The sequence below is a fragment of the Anser brachyrhynchus genome (genome assembly GCF_964034855.1).
Source record: "Anser brachyrhynchus genome assembly, chromosome: 13".
NCBI classification, from domain to species: domain Eukaryota; kingdom Metazoa; phylum Chordata; class Aves; order Anseriformes; family Anatidae; genus Anser; species Anser brachyrhynchus.
Window position 1 is genome coordinate 9,471,996 of NC_137708.1, and position 13,897 is coordinate 9,485,892.

General features: G+C 45.8%; 1 protein-coding gene across 7 annotated transcripts in view; it reads right to left on the minus strand.

Moving 5' to 3' along the window:
* The window catches only part of PLS3 (plastin 3), a 55,885-nt gene extending 43,062 nt beyond the window's left edge, over positions 1-12,823 (minus strand). The window contains exons 1-2 of one of the 7 annotated variants that reach the window (XM_080553726.1): positions 12,595-12,823; positions 1,680-1,826 (exon numbers count right to left, since the gene is read on the minus strand). The gene's annotated coding sequence lies outside the window, so the exon portion shown is untranslated. Of the gene's footprint in view, positions 1-1,679; positions 1,827-3,076; positions 3,304-7,367; positions 7,520-12,594 lie in introns of those variants that run through there. The other 6 variants (XM_080553722.1, XM_080553725.1, XM_080553727.1 and 3 more) reach the window with 6 other exon arrangements.
* Positions 12,824-13,897: the final 1,074 nt, after the last annotated feature.

Below are 13,897 nucleotides of genomic sequence, written 5' to 3' on the forward strand. Positions count from 1 at the left end.
GGAAGGTAAGAGGTTGTGCTTTGGGACCGGGATTGCTATCTCCCACTGAATGCATGGCCCCCAGCCAAGTGAGCGGCATAAATGCCCTTTCTCACCTAACTCCCTGCCAAGTTCATACGAGCAGGCAGCACTGCACTTTGCTCTGTGAAAGCACCTCCCCATCCAGGAGACTCTTCCAGCCGCGCTCTCCTTCCAGAGAGGAGAGCCTCAGGGTCCTCCTGCCACCCATGAAACACCTTGCTACCAGACTAAGACGTTTCCATCTCAGGTAATGAAGCACAATAACTTCTGCCAGAGTTTTTTTCACAACTGCCTAAGCTGAGGTAGGCATTTAAGGAAGAAAAAAAGCCCTTGACTGCTTCCTGCATCTGTGGCTCAGCAGTGCAGCATCTATTCCACCCATCTAGCCAACCATCTTCACTAACAAGAGTGGACCAGGAGCTCTTTCCAGGCCACCAGACCGCAGAGTCCGTGGTCACCAGCCTACAGCTTTCAACTCTTTCAGTTTGTGCAAGAAGCATGGCTAGAACTTGACTCAATCTCTGCAATAGCCACATGGGCAGAAGACACCTGGCTGTGCACCTTCCTGACACAGGTCACCATAACACTTTCTGGTGTGCTAGCAACAGATTTTCTGAGCCATTTTGCAGCTGAAAGGCTCCCCATGCCAGCATCCCAGAAGCCAAGACATGAACGTGTTGTACACAGTTTTCAGCTTGCTGAAAAGAAAGGCTATTTTTAATCCAAGCCCATGTCGGGTGGGGCTCAGTCTCCAACCAGGCCAAAAAGCCACTATAACCCACAAGACCAACCTCTGGCAGCCTTTTCTTGCAGGCTGATGCCTGTTCTATTTTGGGGAGGAATTTAGAATAAAAAGATATATAAATTAAAAAAACAAAGGTGGCTATGAAAAGTGAATAGAGGGAAGGGCCAGACTTATCCTGTGTATTTTAAGTCTAAAGAACAAGGCTGTAAAAGAACATAAATCAGAATTACTTTATTTTCTATTTCTGAAAGCAGTTTACAAATTACCATTTAAAACATGGGCAGGGAACAAAAGAGTGCAGCCCTGCATTATTTTCTACAGGAGGAAGAGTCAACCTGTGGCTCCTTGCACGGCAGTGAGAGCCTTGGGAGAATGCGACAGGGAAGCAGTCTCCAGCCACCTACATGCAACCAGGATCCCAAACAAGACTTTCTATTTCTGACAACAGTGCAACAGCTGTTGGGACACCAACTTTTTTTCTGACGTTAGGATTGCAAAAAAAATGGCAATACAGAGTCATCAAAGTGGCCCGGGGTTTGGAAAATAATAGAAGTTTTGTTTACTTAGAGTTTACGGCCAACAGGCAACCCATCAAGAGCAGAGATGTTTCATATGCTCTCAGTACCTAAATGAGAGCAAAATCACATGGACCTCCTACATAAACAGACCACTAGGTTTTACTTGTTACAGGCACCGTCCCAACAACTCCTTTAGGTAAAGGCATTCAACCCAGTTTGACACAGACATGTATTTTACCATGTCATTCCCACCTTCCTTGCAGTACAACAGATGACAGCACCAACTACCTGGTCTCTCACTTCCCATCACAAAGTGTCCTACGTGATCAGGGAAACAGTGAATGACACACCAAACTGTTTTCAGCTTTAAAAGAAACAAACAAAATAAAGCTTACTTCAAAACATCAGAAATTAGGCCTCCCGCAGAGAGACTACACCTTATCTTCTCCTGAAGATCACAGTAGTATCCTCTCTTCACAGCTATGCAGGGACTCCCAGGAGCATCTGTGAGCTGTCAGTCTTTTTACAGGAACAAAAACCTACTGAAGAGGCAGGAGAAACAGCTGTAAGCATTTCAAAGGAGGAAATGAGACAAGGAGGCTGGTTAGAAGCATATGGCCCATATGGATTGACGTGAGCAACCGGCCGCAGTCCTAACCAGAGCTTCACATCTCAGAGAGTCATCCTGCTTCCCACATCCTCAGCTGCATGTCAAACCAGTAATTATTTTATTTCTTCCACACCATTTCCCCAGTGTCAGTAATGCACGTGCCCTGTGGCAACAGTCATGGTGGTGCAGGAGCACATTCCACCTGGACACGGCAAACCAGAGGGCAGGGCTGCTGAAATTTAGAGGTAAACTAACAGGAGGCAACAAGCAAAAGGGAAAGAAAGGCTTTATATAGCTCCATCTCTGCCAGTAGCAACTCCTCTGAGGACACGGGCCCCCTCTCCATCTTTACACCACACGCAAACCCAGTGACAAAACCAGCTCTGAGCAGGCCAAGCGTTAACCCACAAAATACAGACCTGAACCACTAGCTGTTAGAGGAAGACACATGATATAGTCCTTGCAAGTGGGCCAGACAGGACTTGCTTGTCATTCTTTGCATTTTTAATCTACTGCCAAAAAAGCCAACAAATTACAGGCTCCCAGGAGACCGGTGGATGCCCCAGCACCATGGCCCCAGTGCTGCACACCTCTCCTGTTGGCAGCACCGCCGTCAACTGTGCCCTCCATGTGAAGATCTTAAATACCTCCACCGCCAGTAATTCTTTGGGACCAAAGAGCATGGTATTGGCAAAACACAGATCAGCACATCCTCTTTGCCAGCCCCACCCCCCCGCCTTTGAAGAGGAGACTTCTGTTTTCCTGCTCCATCACTTCAGCAGGAAACTAGACTAAATGCTGGCACGCGTAAGCACAACCCACCCCCAAAGCATCCCACACATACCAGCACCCCGAGAGCAGACCACAACAGGGATACCTTCATTAAACCCCTTGCCATCCAATAAGCTCAAAAGAAACGGCACATCCAGACGAACACAAACCCAAATGTGTGGAGCAGAAGACACAACAGTAGCACATTCATGGGCAGCAGTCACATGGCTGACAGCAATTACAGCCTCTCACTGTCAGCTGAGCTGCCTCTGCTCAGAGCACCTCCAGGATGGTCGGTAAGCATTGCTTCTCCCAGCCACACCACCCAGAGCCCAGGTGTTTGTTACACCATCACTCAGCTGCCTTCAGACCTGAGATCACAACTCTCACCCTTCCCACCTACGCACACACCAGCAACAAGAACAGAGGCACCTCCGGGCTGGAAAGGGCTTTAATGGTGCGAGCAGGGAGAGCTGATGGTGTGTTAGAGGCTGAGCAAGTCTCTGGGACTGGCAGAGGGGGGGGACACAGGGGACAGTCTGTCCACACACCCCCACGCAGCCAGCAGTGCTGCACACTGAACTCAGCCGTGAGCTGGTCGCAGCAAACAGCCACAGCCACGGCTGCTTGTGCAATGCTCCCATTCCCAAAGTGTCAACAGGAACATATGTGAAAAGATGCCAGCAACAGATGCCTATCTAAGGGTTTGGGGAGCCAGGGATAGGAGAGAGAACAAGGTGATATTGTGTCATTCGTTAGAGCAACCCAACAAAAAAAAAAATTAATACATCCTTGCATCACCCTCATTGCAAAACTAAGACCAACTCTTTTTAATCTACTTGAAATGAAGAGAATGTTTTGCTCCGCACACATGTTAAGGTTATTTGATGAACTTCTTTCAAATTCAGCATTTAACTCTATCATTCACACAGACCTAGTGGTAGACATTTCTGACTTCACGTTTGGCTTTTTAACGCAATTAGCAACTTTCTTTAACTGCTCAATGTCCATATTCAATAGTACCTAGTACACAAAGTTTAGTAATTAGTTCATAAACATTAACCTATCATATTGCAGCTGTTCCCAAGATGGCAAAGAACTTCTCAGTTGTAACCAATAAGTTAAAAATTAATCTGTTATTGCAGGTTGATAGATTGTCAGTCACATGTTTAAACAGCTGGCACTGAGCAGAAAGATGAGAATCTGCCTTCCCATGCTGAATTACCGCTCTAATACACATAGAGGTAAAGGTAATATGCAAAGCCCAAACGTAAGTTTCTTCTGCTGTTTATTGCTATTATGTAGCACACTGCTAAACCAAGCTGCAGCCAAATAAAACAAATTTAACCAGCCCACCTGTTTGCAAACTGTAAAGCAACAATGAGGAACATGAAGCCATACTGTTCATCATTTTCCATATGAGCTTTCTAACTCCTTTCTTGATTCAAACCATTCCCATGTCCATGCATCAGGTCAACCAACCTGCCTTGCTGCACTGCAAGTCACCACTGAAATCCATTAAACACAGCATCGTAAATTGCCTCTGCTCTAGGGTGCTGCCTGAGCTGGGACTGTGCTTTATGGGGCACTACTAGAGCTACATGAAATCCAGCCTGTGACGGAATAACACAAATAGGCAAGATGCTGCCTTACTGTCACTTCCTTTGCCACAGGCAAAGCTAACAGGCCTGTATCCACAGAGGGACAAATCTCTCTACAGGATTCTGGTCTACAGCATTCGGCATTTTGAAAAGGAAAGGAGAGATGCAAGACATTATAACTTAAGAATCTGAAAAAGTTGCTGTGAGACAAATATCTAGGGTGGTGTTCCCCCCTTCCCTCCCCTCCCAAAAAAAAAGAAAAGAAAACAGAAAAACAACACAGCCTCTTCATGTTTCTGCACCTATCATTCAATGTCATACAAAACAGTTTACCAAGAACACAGATAGGGTGTACTTGGTCAACTGCACCAAGTGAACTACTACCATCCAACCACCAACTCAGAGGCTAAACGAGGCTGTCTTTGGTGACCCAGGTTACTTACTACTTATCATTACCACCAATTTAATAAGGAATTGGGTTAAGATACTATATAGGGAAAGAAATATCACAGGCACTCCCTCCCCAATATCACCATCAACCACGTAAAAAAGAAAGCATTTCTCTTCTCTCAATGTAGTAAGCTATCCACATTAGCAGAAAATGCACCCAAACGCACTGATGCTCCACATGGAGAACTTGCAGTTTTACTACACAAGTTTAATTATAGAAGTGCGTACTTAGATCACTTGCAGCTAAGCACATTACTGTCCCTAACATCCTTTATGACCAATGATTAAAAGACGCAATTCTCATTCACTTCTTGAAATCATAACAGTTGTGTTTCCATTTCTCTGAAGCAAGTTAAGTTGCTGCACAGGAGCCAAGTAAACACAGGAAAGAGTTACTAGATCTCGCATGAGTGGATGTGGCATCAAACCCATTTAACAAGGCTGCAATTCCTTCACTCGCCATCTTAATCTCACAACAATTGAAACCCAGAGCAGAGAATTCAGTAAAGGAGCCCCAGGGGAAGGAGTTTCTCTGCATTTATCCCAAATCCAAGCATCTATCAGACAAATACCTAATGAAGTCTTCAGTCCCCAGAGCCCTCCCCACTGTGAAACTAATCTAGACAAAACTAGTAAATAGGTTTCTAGAGTTCTGGGCATTCTTTAATCTGGGGAGGTATTTGCATTCTTTATAGGAGGGAAAACTTTTGTCAGATGAGCTTTGATAAGAGAACAAAGACACTGGTTAAGCGCAGTTCTTTATATCTAGCACTGAATAACTCAATTTAATAATCACATTATGATCTCTTAACACAGACAAAGAATGAGTAATTCATCTTTCACAGAGAATTCTTTCAAAGGACCTCAGTTACAACTAAGCAACATCCTCAAATTGTTAAACTTTTGGCAAGATTAATGGGCAGCGATAAGAGCAGCATTTCAAAAAGATCTCTCTTAGCAAGTTATTCTCAAGTATATTTTTCCAAAAAGTATTCAAATGCAAACCAGCAGATCTTAAATTTAAGCTCTCCATGGGCACACCCCACACTGAAATCCATCAAACTCCCCTGGGGCTGAAATCAGCTACAGAAGACTGCGCCCAGGGGATTCGCCTTGTGTCTGCTAATCCCCCAGAAACACTGCTCACCACTGACAAACTACCAGCAGCTCCTCTTTGAACACGGTTTCTTTTCAAAACAGATTGAATTTCTATACATTATTATGAACAGCACTAACATATGTTGATCTCTGTAACTATTCCCTCTTTATATCCAGGTTCCATCTGTTGTCTTTAAAGTTACTCTGCGTAAGTCTCCCAGCATTAAGGAGTTTTTCTTCTCAGGTTACCAGGCTCACTTGAGGCGTCACAAGTGTTACTGGTTGAACAATGGCTCCAAGTTCTCATGCAAAAGCAATTTATCTGAGATATCTATTATCTTTTATAGTCTCTTCTACAGACTGACCAAAAACAGGAAGCCCAGCTCTAGTTTGCACACAGGCATTCCACTGGGATTGTGTAACAGCAATAACAACCTCCAGGCTGATTCAATGGCATTTGCTCAGAGCTATACTAACAGCTCTCCTGAAAAGGAAAAAAAAAAAAAAAAGAAAGAAGAAAAAGGGAGTCCAAGTGATGCCTTGCTCGAAGGTACGAATGTTACTACGGAGTGCACGCAGCCTCTCCCAGGGAAGGATTACTATTAACTGGAGACTGGATTCCCTTCCACGTGTCTCACCACTATTTTCACTCAGATAAAAATGTAAAACTTGCTCTGGGGCACAGTCATGCCTGTGGAGCCTGTTACCTCTGCTAGCATCAGGGTTTGATGCTATTACAGCCGGTGCCAGGCTGCTCCAGCCTCCCCTGTGCAGAGGAGAGCCTCCAGCTTCGCCTCCTGAGGATTTCCCCGCTGCTCCCCTTCCCTCCCCAGCCTCCCAACAAGAAGCCATTGTCCGGGGGAGCACGGGGACACTTCCTCTCCCAGTCCCAATTAGAGATGTACAAAAATAAACCCACACGCCTGCCCCACCGCTCCGCTTTATTCCACCCCCCCTCCGCTCAGACGGGAAGCCGGCTCCAGTTTCCTCGCCATTTCTGCCGCGCTATCCTGCGCAAGAGACTCAAGTTAACCGCCGGCTGAATCCCCCTTTTGCGTCCTGCTCTGCGGGACCCCGCAGCGGGGAGCGGCTGACCCCAAAACCTCAAGTTTTGGCAGAGGCCGGGCCCCGGCGGCTCCCCCCTCTCGGCACGGCCCCGGGCCCGGCCACGCCGCGGCCGGGAGACCGCTACGGGCGGCCGGGGGCAGCGCATCCCGGCTCGGCCCGGGGGCGAAGTTTGCCGTGGGGACGAACGGGACGAGCTGCACCCCCACCCCCCCGCCGCCGCCGCGGGGCTGGAAGGGGCGGACGGACCCGCACCGCGCCCGGGGCTCCGGCCGGGGCCGCCCCCATTGTCCCGGGAGCGCAGCGGGGCGGCGGGAGGGGAAGGGAAAGGAAGGGAAAAAGAAGGGACGAGAAGGGCCGGTGGGAGCCTCCCGCCCCGCCGCTGCTGGCAGGATGCTCCGCCCGGGCTGGCGCTCCTCCGGGGGGGCGAGAGCCAGCAACTTTCCGCAAGTTGGAGCCGCGCTGGGAGAGCTGCCGAGAGCACTCACCGCCGAGCCGAGCCGAGCCGTGCTGCCCCGTGCCGTGCCGAGCCGAGCCGTGCCTCAACCCCGCTGCCCGCGCTCGGCTCGCCCCGGCCCCGCCGCCCCGGCCGGATTGGGCCGTGCTGCTGCACATCACGTTGGCCCAGCGCGGCGATTAGGCGTCGGGAGAGTCACTCAGGGCGGGGAGGAGCTGCCTTGCCCTGCCCTGCCCTGCCCTGCTCCCCACTACACGCATCCCTCGTGTCTTGCGTGCCTCCCCGCTCCGTGCAGCCACGCATCCCGCTCCCACGCGCGCATTGCCCCGCTCCCGTAAGCTTTCCTCGTTCCTCCCCTGCGTGCGTCTCCGCAAGCTGGCATGCCTTCTGCCTACAAGCATCCCTGCCCCTTCCAGTGCATGCACCCCTCCTTCCATACGCGGGCTCCCCTTGCAGCCTCACCTTCTCTGTCCAGAGCGAGCACCCGGCCGGTGCTGAGGATGCTGGTGCTAAGGATGCAGGTGGGCACACCGGGGGCCAACCCGGAGACTGGCTCCTACAAAAAGCGTGAGGGTGCGGGGGTGCCTGAATCCTTGCACCCTGAGCTCTGTGCTCCGGGGCAGGGGGCATTGCCACAGCCCTGCCGTGCCCTGCCTCCAGCTGTCCGATTTGGGATAGGTGGCCTCATCTCTGTCCTAATTTCTACATCTGCTGCACAAAGATTCACACCGAAAATTGCTAGAAGGGCTCTGGAAGCCAAGGGCCTTAGAGACACTTTTGCGCAGAAGTGGTGGAGAACAGAAGTTAATACAAACGAGAATCCTTGAACTAAGAAAGGAAAAGCAAAAACCATCTCTGGGAGGAAGGAGGTGAACAGAGAGAACGAGCCAGGGGTCCAGAGGTGTATCACGGAGTTGGGCCAGAAAGCTGCATCTCAAATGAAGGACCTCATGCTTCCCAGCATGGTGTGCCACCAGCCCGACACTACCACTTCCACTGGGCTCAGCAGAAAATGTGGGTTGAAGTTTGAATGCTTCTGGTTTTAGGAGAAAAGCAGATATGCTTTCAGGCACACAAGACCCTTTTCAGGTCAGAAAGGCAAATCATGTCTGTGCCCAGAGGTGAGAACAGCACAAAGTAAAAAAATCAGACATAAAACAGCAACATTAATGCAAGGTGTTAAGTCTTTTATAACACAATAGCACGTCCCATTTTTTGTGTGTGTTTAACTATTTTCCACCACTGTGAGAAAATTAAACTTGCAGAAAGGTGACAGCAACCTAACAAACTATAATTAGATCTGTCGCACACCAACATAAGATCATTCTTCCTCTTATATTCAAAAATTAAATATATGTAGGACATACTTAGCTAGAACTGCCCAACAAAAAACATTGTAATGAATATTTATGTATGTTACCAATGTTACAGGTGCACATTTCCATATCTGAAATGCACAGTCACACATTATGAATTATTTACAGAAAGACTGTCAGTCTAATCATTACAGAATAAAGAAAAACACATTCCATTGTCAAAACCATCAGAAAAAGCTGTTTTCTAGTTAATTTTCCAAAGCTACAAAATGAAAAGACCTCACAGAGTGGTTCCACATGATGGAAGCGACATGGTTCACAGTGGGAGTTTCCACTCCGCATTAGCAGGAGCGGCTTCCTGAGAAGAATCAGACCCTCTTCCCCTTGTCCTTTTATTTTCCTTGTATATCTGAATTTCTCATTGGATGTCAGAAGCTTGTACATATTCATCAGTTTATTAGACTAGCTCTCAGGAGATAAGAGTAGTAATTTTATACTGGTTTAAAGGATTAGTTCTATTTTACGCTCTATGGTGGGAGTCCTATGTTCATATTAGGCAAATGGTTCATATTGCACTACCACACAACAGAACTGTGTATATTTTTGATTCTGATTATGAATTTTGGCAAAAAATACATTTCAGATTTTTGGTCAGATTTTGCTAGCATGTCAACATAAAAGAGCTAGAGACAAGAAATCATCTTTGTAGATCTTGACTATTCAGAAAATGCAGATTACACGTTTCTGTGCCCTGCTTTTGTCCAAACCAGTAGTATGAAACAGGCAACTCTTTGTTCTCCAAATGAGGGAGTAAAGTATTAAATATATTGAACATTTACCAGTTGCCTCTTTTTCAGGATTTCCTCACAGCTTCATACACAGTGAAAGTTTGGCTATAGCAGACAGATCCATCCACCCCTGCTTAGTATCCCGATACAGTCATCATGGTCAGTTTATGATTTTTATTGCATACTCAATGTAGTTACTATATTCTGCGTGAGAAGCCAAAATGTGTCCAGTGAAGATTCGTTTATACATAACTAGTGAATATCTTCTTTCCAAAAACAAACAAAAAAATGCACATTCTTAGGTGATTATTTATGGTTAAAAGCACTCATTAACACAGATACTAGCTTCCCTTCCTTGCAAAAGATAAACACAAGGCTTAGAAATTACTGCTTTGCGGAAATATGAACAAACTTTCTCAAAGCACCTGAGAGCATGTGGTTGAATTCTTATTTCATTACGTCCAGAGGTGAAGTAGCTGGGTGAGGAAAGGTAAAATTTTGGCAAAGGTCACAGGGGAAAACCAGTGCCCTTATGAAAAGTCCCATGGAGGTTTTAAGTGGAGACTGAAGCATGGGCTGGATCTGAAATATCAGTGTTGGCTACTGTCTGAAATAATGCTTGGGACATTTTGAAAGGCCCTTTCAAAAAGATTGCTATTTAGACAACAACAGGGAACACATTTGACCCAGTGGGACTTTCTGCACAATCGCACACCATAGAGAAGTTAGGCCCAAACAGACAGCAGGTATTTCAAACCTGATCTACGCCACAGGCTAGTTTTATTTGATATGGCTTCTAAATACAGTTTCAGAGAAATATTTTTGAAGATAATATGCACTCACAGAATATTGACTTTACAAACTAATAGAATACAGGAACTCAAAAGGAAGGCAATAGGCCTTGTTTTCTTGAAAATGCAGTACTTCAGCAGATTATTGCGAATTTAACATGTATCAGAAAATGCCCTGTCTATAATGCCACAGTAGAAGGATTGCCTACTGGATTTTTGTATTGAATATTTTTAACTGTAGGGACATGAATTTCCATAGATGTTGCTTATTGTAATAATCGTCCCCAGACAGGTGAAGGGCTGACCCTGCCTCCAGCACTCCTTTGTCACTGACTCCTGAGGAAGCTGCACCAGCCCTTAACAGGCTTTGCCACTGTTAGACGGATATCAGTGTAACTCTGTGCCTACAGAATGAAGTTAAATGAATTTTAATTATGTCTGTTTAAATGTAAGCCTCTTATCTGGCAGCTTAGTAATAAATCTCCTGTACTGCTTTTCTGATGTATAAAAGTTACATCCTTGTTCTTGGCTGAGTTATTGAATAATGTGTACCTTTAGCATATAATTATGTTCACTTACGTGTGACTCTCTTAGTGAGGCAACACTCAGGTAAAGTTAGAGAGGGACTATGAGGATAAATAATGCTTGTCTTTTCAGTGGCACATCTAATTCCTTTTAGACTGACAGCTCCTGCCAATATCACTAACAAAACAAAACAAAACAAAACATATTCGGTTTGTTATACAGGAGATGGTGCTTTTTGGAAATGGTATGGAAGAAACAATACAGTCCTAAGAGATGGTGTCAAACATCGAATGGTGTGCATCTTTGCAAGTTATTCCTGATATCCCATGCATAACCTAGCTCCTTTAAGATCAAGATCATCATAGACCATAACTGGGTGGCAACAATCAGGAAGAAGGGAAGAAAGCCTGATGGGGTAATTAAAAACTTGTGTCTCTGTTGCGGGGTATGCCAAAGACACAGAAAAACTGCAAAACATACAGGGGGAGTGGTGAGCCCACATCAGAAGTGGGCTTTAAAGAAACAGGCTTTAAAGGAGCTGGTGTTAAGTTCTTCCATTAGAATTAGGGCATCTGTTCTCAACTAGATCTTTGTTTTGTTTTCTGCAAATACTTATCCAAAACATTAACAGAATCTAAGAACCAGGATATTAATGTCAAAAACACTTGTCATCAATCACGGAGAACAACTGAGTGGCACTATGAATAGATTAATTAGCCAGAACTATTTTTTTCTCTATTGCAAGAAAGCAGATTTAATTCTGTGTAATATTTTGGAGCTACAGCAAACTGAATTTACCCCCCCCAGAAACATTTTCTCAGATAATTCTAGGTACTTCCTTACTTAAGAACATATTTGGGGAAATAAATATCACTAAGTCTATCCAGCAAGCCTGGTCTGTGCAAGGAATCCATATTCAAAGTCTAATGAAGTTTATGAGACTCTTACAAGAAGGCAGATCACCCTCCAAAATTATCAGTGTGCCAGGCTGCAGGCACGCTGCTGCCAGCTGCCTTCCCTCTCACCATCCCAACTGCCAGATAACTGATCACATCTTGGGACTCTGGACCGTGTTGTGAAACTACCAGTGCCTCCTGTTTATTTTGCTGTGAGGCAAGCTCGTGCTTTGGCAAAGGGTTTGCCCAGGGGTTTCATGCTCTCTCTATTCTGAAATATAGGTTTTGTTTGTTTGAAATTGTGCTTTTCCTGTCAAGGGGAGTATTTCAATGATTACCTATCCAGCATGAGGAGAGCTCTGCAGCTGCAGCACAGCAGTGGCAAGCCAGATTTATTCATGTTAAGCGTTTGTACAGCCCCTAACTACTGTTTTATCACGGACTGAGCTTCCAGGGGACTCATTGATTTATTTGCCGTTCCTAACAACAGGGTGAACTTTCCTCCTTCATTGTTATGTACCAAAAAATAATAAAATAAAATAAAATAAAATAAAATAAAATAAAATAAAATAAAATAAAATAAAATAAAATAAAATAAAATAAAATAAAATAAAATAAAATAAAATAAAATATGCAGCATGACAATGAGAAGTTGTTTTTGTCTCTTCTTTTCATTTAATTTATCAACCCAACAAGACCAGACTTTCAGAAGCTACTGAATCCACACTCCCCTTCTCCCAGGTAAGGTACAGGTAACTCCAAAGCTTATCACACTTCTGGAGAGCACCAGCTGCAGAAGGTCAGATATATGTAGTTTTGTACAGAAGAACCAAGCAGAGTTAGCTGCAAACTGTGGAAAACACAGTCACAGTCACCGTCCACACAGTTGACATTCGGTCATTTTGGTCATTTATCTAGGTTGACAATTTTGCAGGCACTAACCTGGTTATTCCTGTAGCTTGATGTTCCACGTGCAGCTTCTTATTAAATCCTGGCAACAGGCTTGGAGCTGGACAACATCACCCTGGAATGAATTTTTAGGAAGGGTTTGATCAGGGAGAAGCCTGGTAGTTTGGCATGCTGGGACCAATACCACGTCAGTATTTCAGGCCATTGGTTCTGCACTGCAACAAGGCTGGAGACAGGAAATAAAAACTTGTTGATGCAGGCAATTCTGCACGGTGTAATGAGGCTTGAGATGGGATGAGCTGGAAAGTGGACAGGGCCTCCAAGGAGGATGCCCGTGTGCACAGGACTGGCCTCTGTGCCAGCAAGGCCTGCCAGCAATGGCCTTGCTTTCCTCTCTCTCACCACTGTCTTCCTTTGGCAGAAGTTAAAATGAGGCACAAAAGAACCGTGTGGCAGCTGATGAATAATACTAATCTATTGTGGATAAGAAAGGGAGGCTGTGGTCAACAACCAAGGAAGTGTTCTTGTCTCTCAAGGACTCTGGCCATTTCTGGTGTTCCTAATATTTCCCCATTTGCTAGTAGCCAATTGGATTTCTTTTCCTTTCTAGTCCACAACATATTTGTGAATATTGTATTGTCCTTTTCTTTGAACTTTCTTCTCTCTTTGCTTATTTTATTTGCCCCTCTACATCTTGCTTCCTCCTCCACGTTACTCATGCCGACACAAAGTTCCCCTGTACTCTGTAAAACTCAGCAATCCCACAGCCTCTGAAATCCAGGGGGAGCGGAAGCAGAGCAGGGCTGTCTACATTCCTGCAAGCCCAGGCTTGGGAGACAGTGTGGATATGTGCCAGTGCTAATAAATAGGGAATTATTAGTGACTGTGTAAAGCAGAAAAATTGCAGAACAAGATAAGACTTACAGAATTCCCACTAGCTGATTTTGGATAAGGACATTTACCTAAGGGGAGAAAAAAGAACTTATCCTTCTATGTGTATCTCTCTATCCAGCCATACGTGTGTTTGTGCAGGCGCAGCATATAAAACACAGCAGTGCGAGTGTTGAAGTCTATCTGTGACACACACTCTGCTCCTTTGCACTGCCTGGTGCAGAAGTGCTTTGCAGTTTTGCAGCCCTCCAGCTGGGCTGCAGGAGCTGCCTCAGGTGCACCAGAGCAGCTGGGGGTGCAGGGGATGTTCTGCCTGGGCCATGCATCTGTGCCCTAAAACCAGGAGGCGGCTGCGGCTCTGCCGTGGCCCCCTACCACGTGCCATGCTTCGGATGGAGGTGGCTGTCCCCAGCCCCAAGGCCGGGCTGCACCACACCTGCCAAAC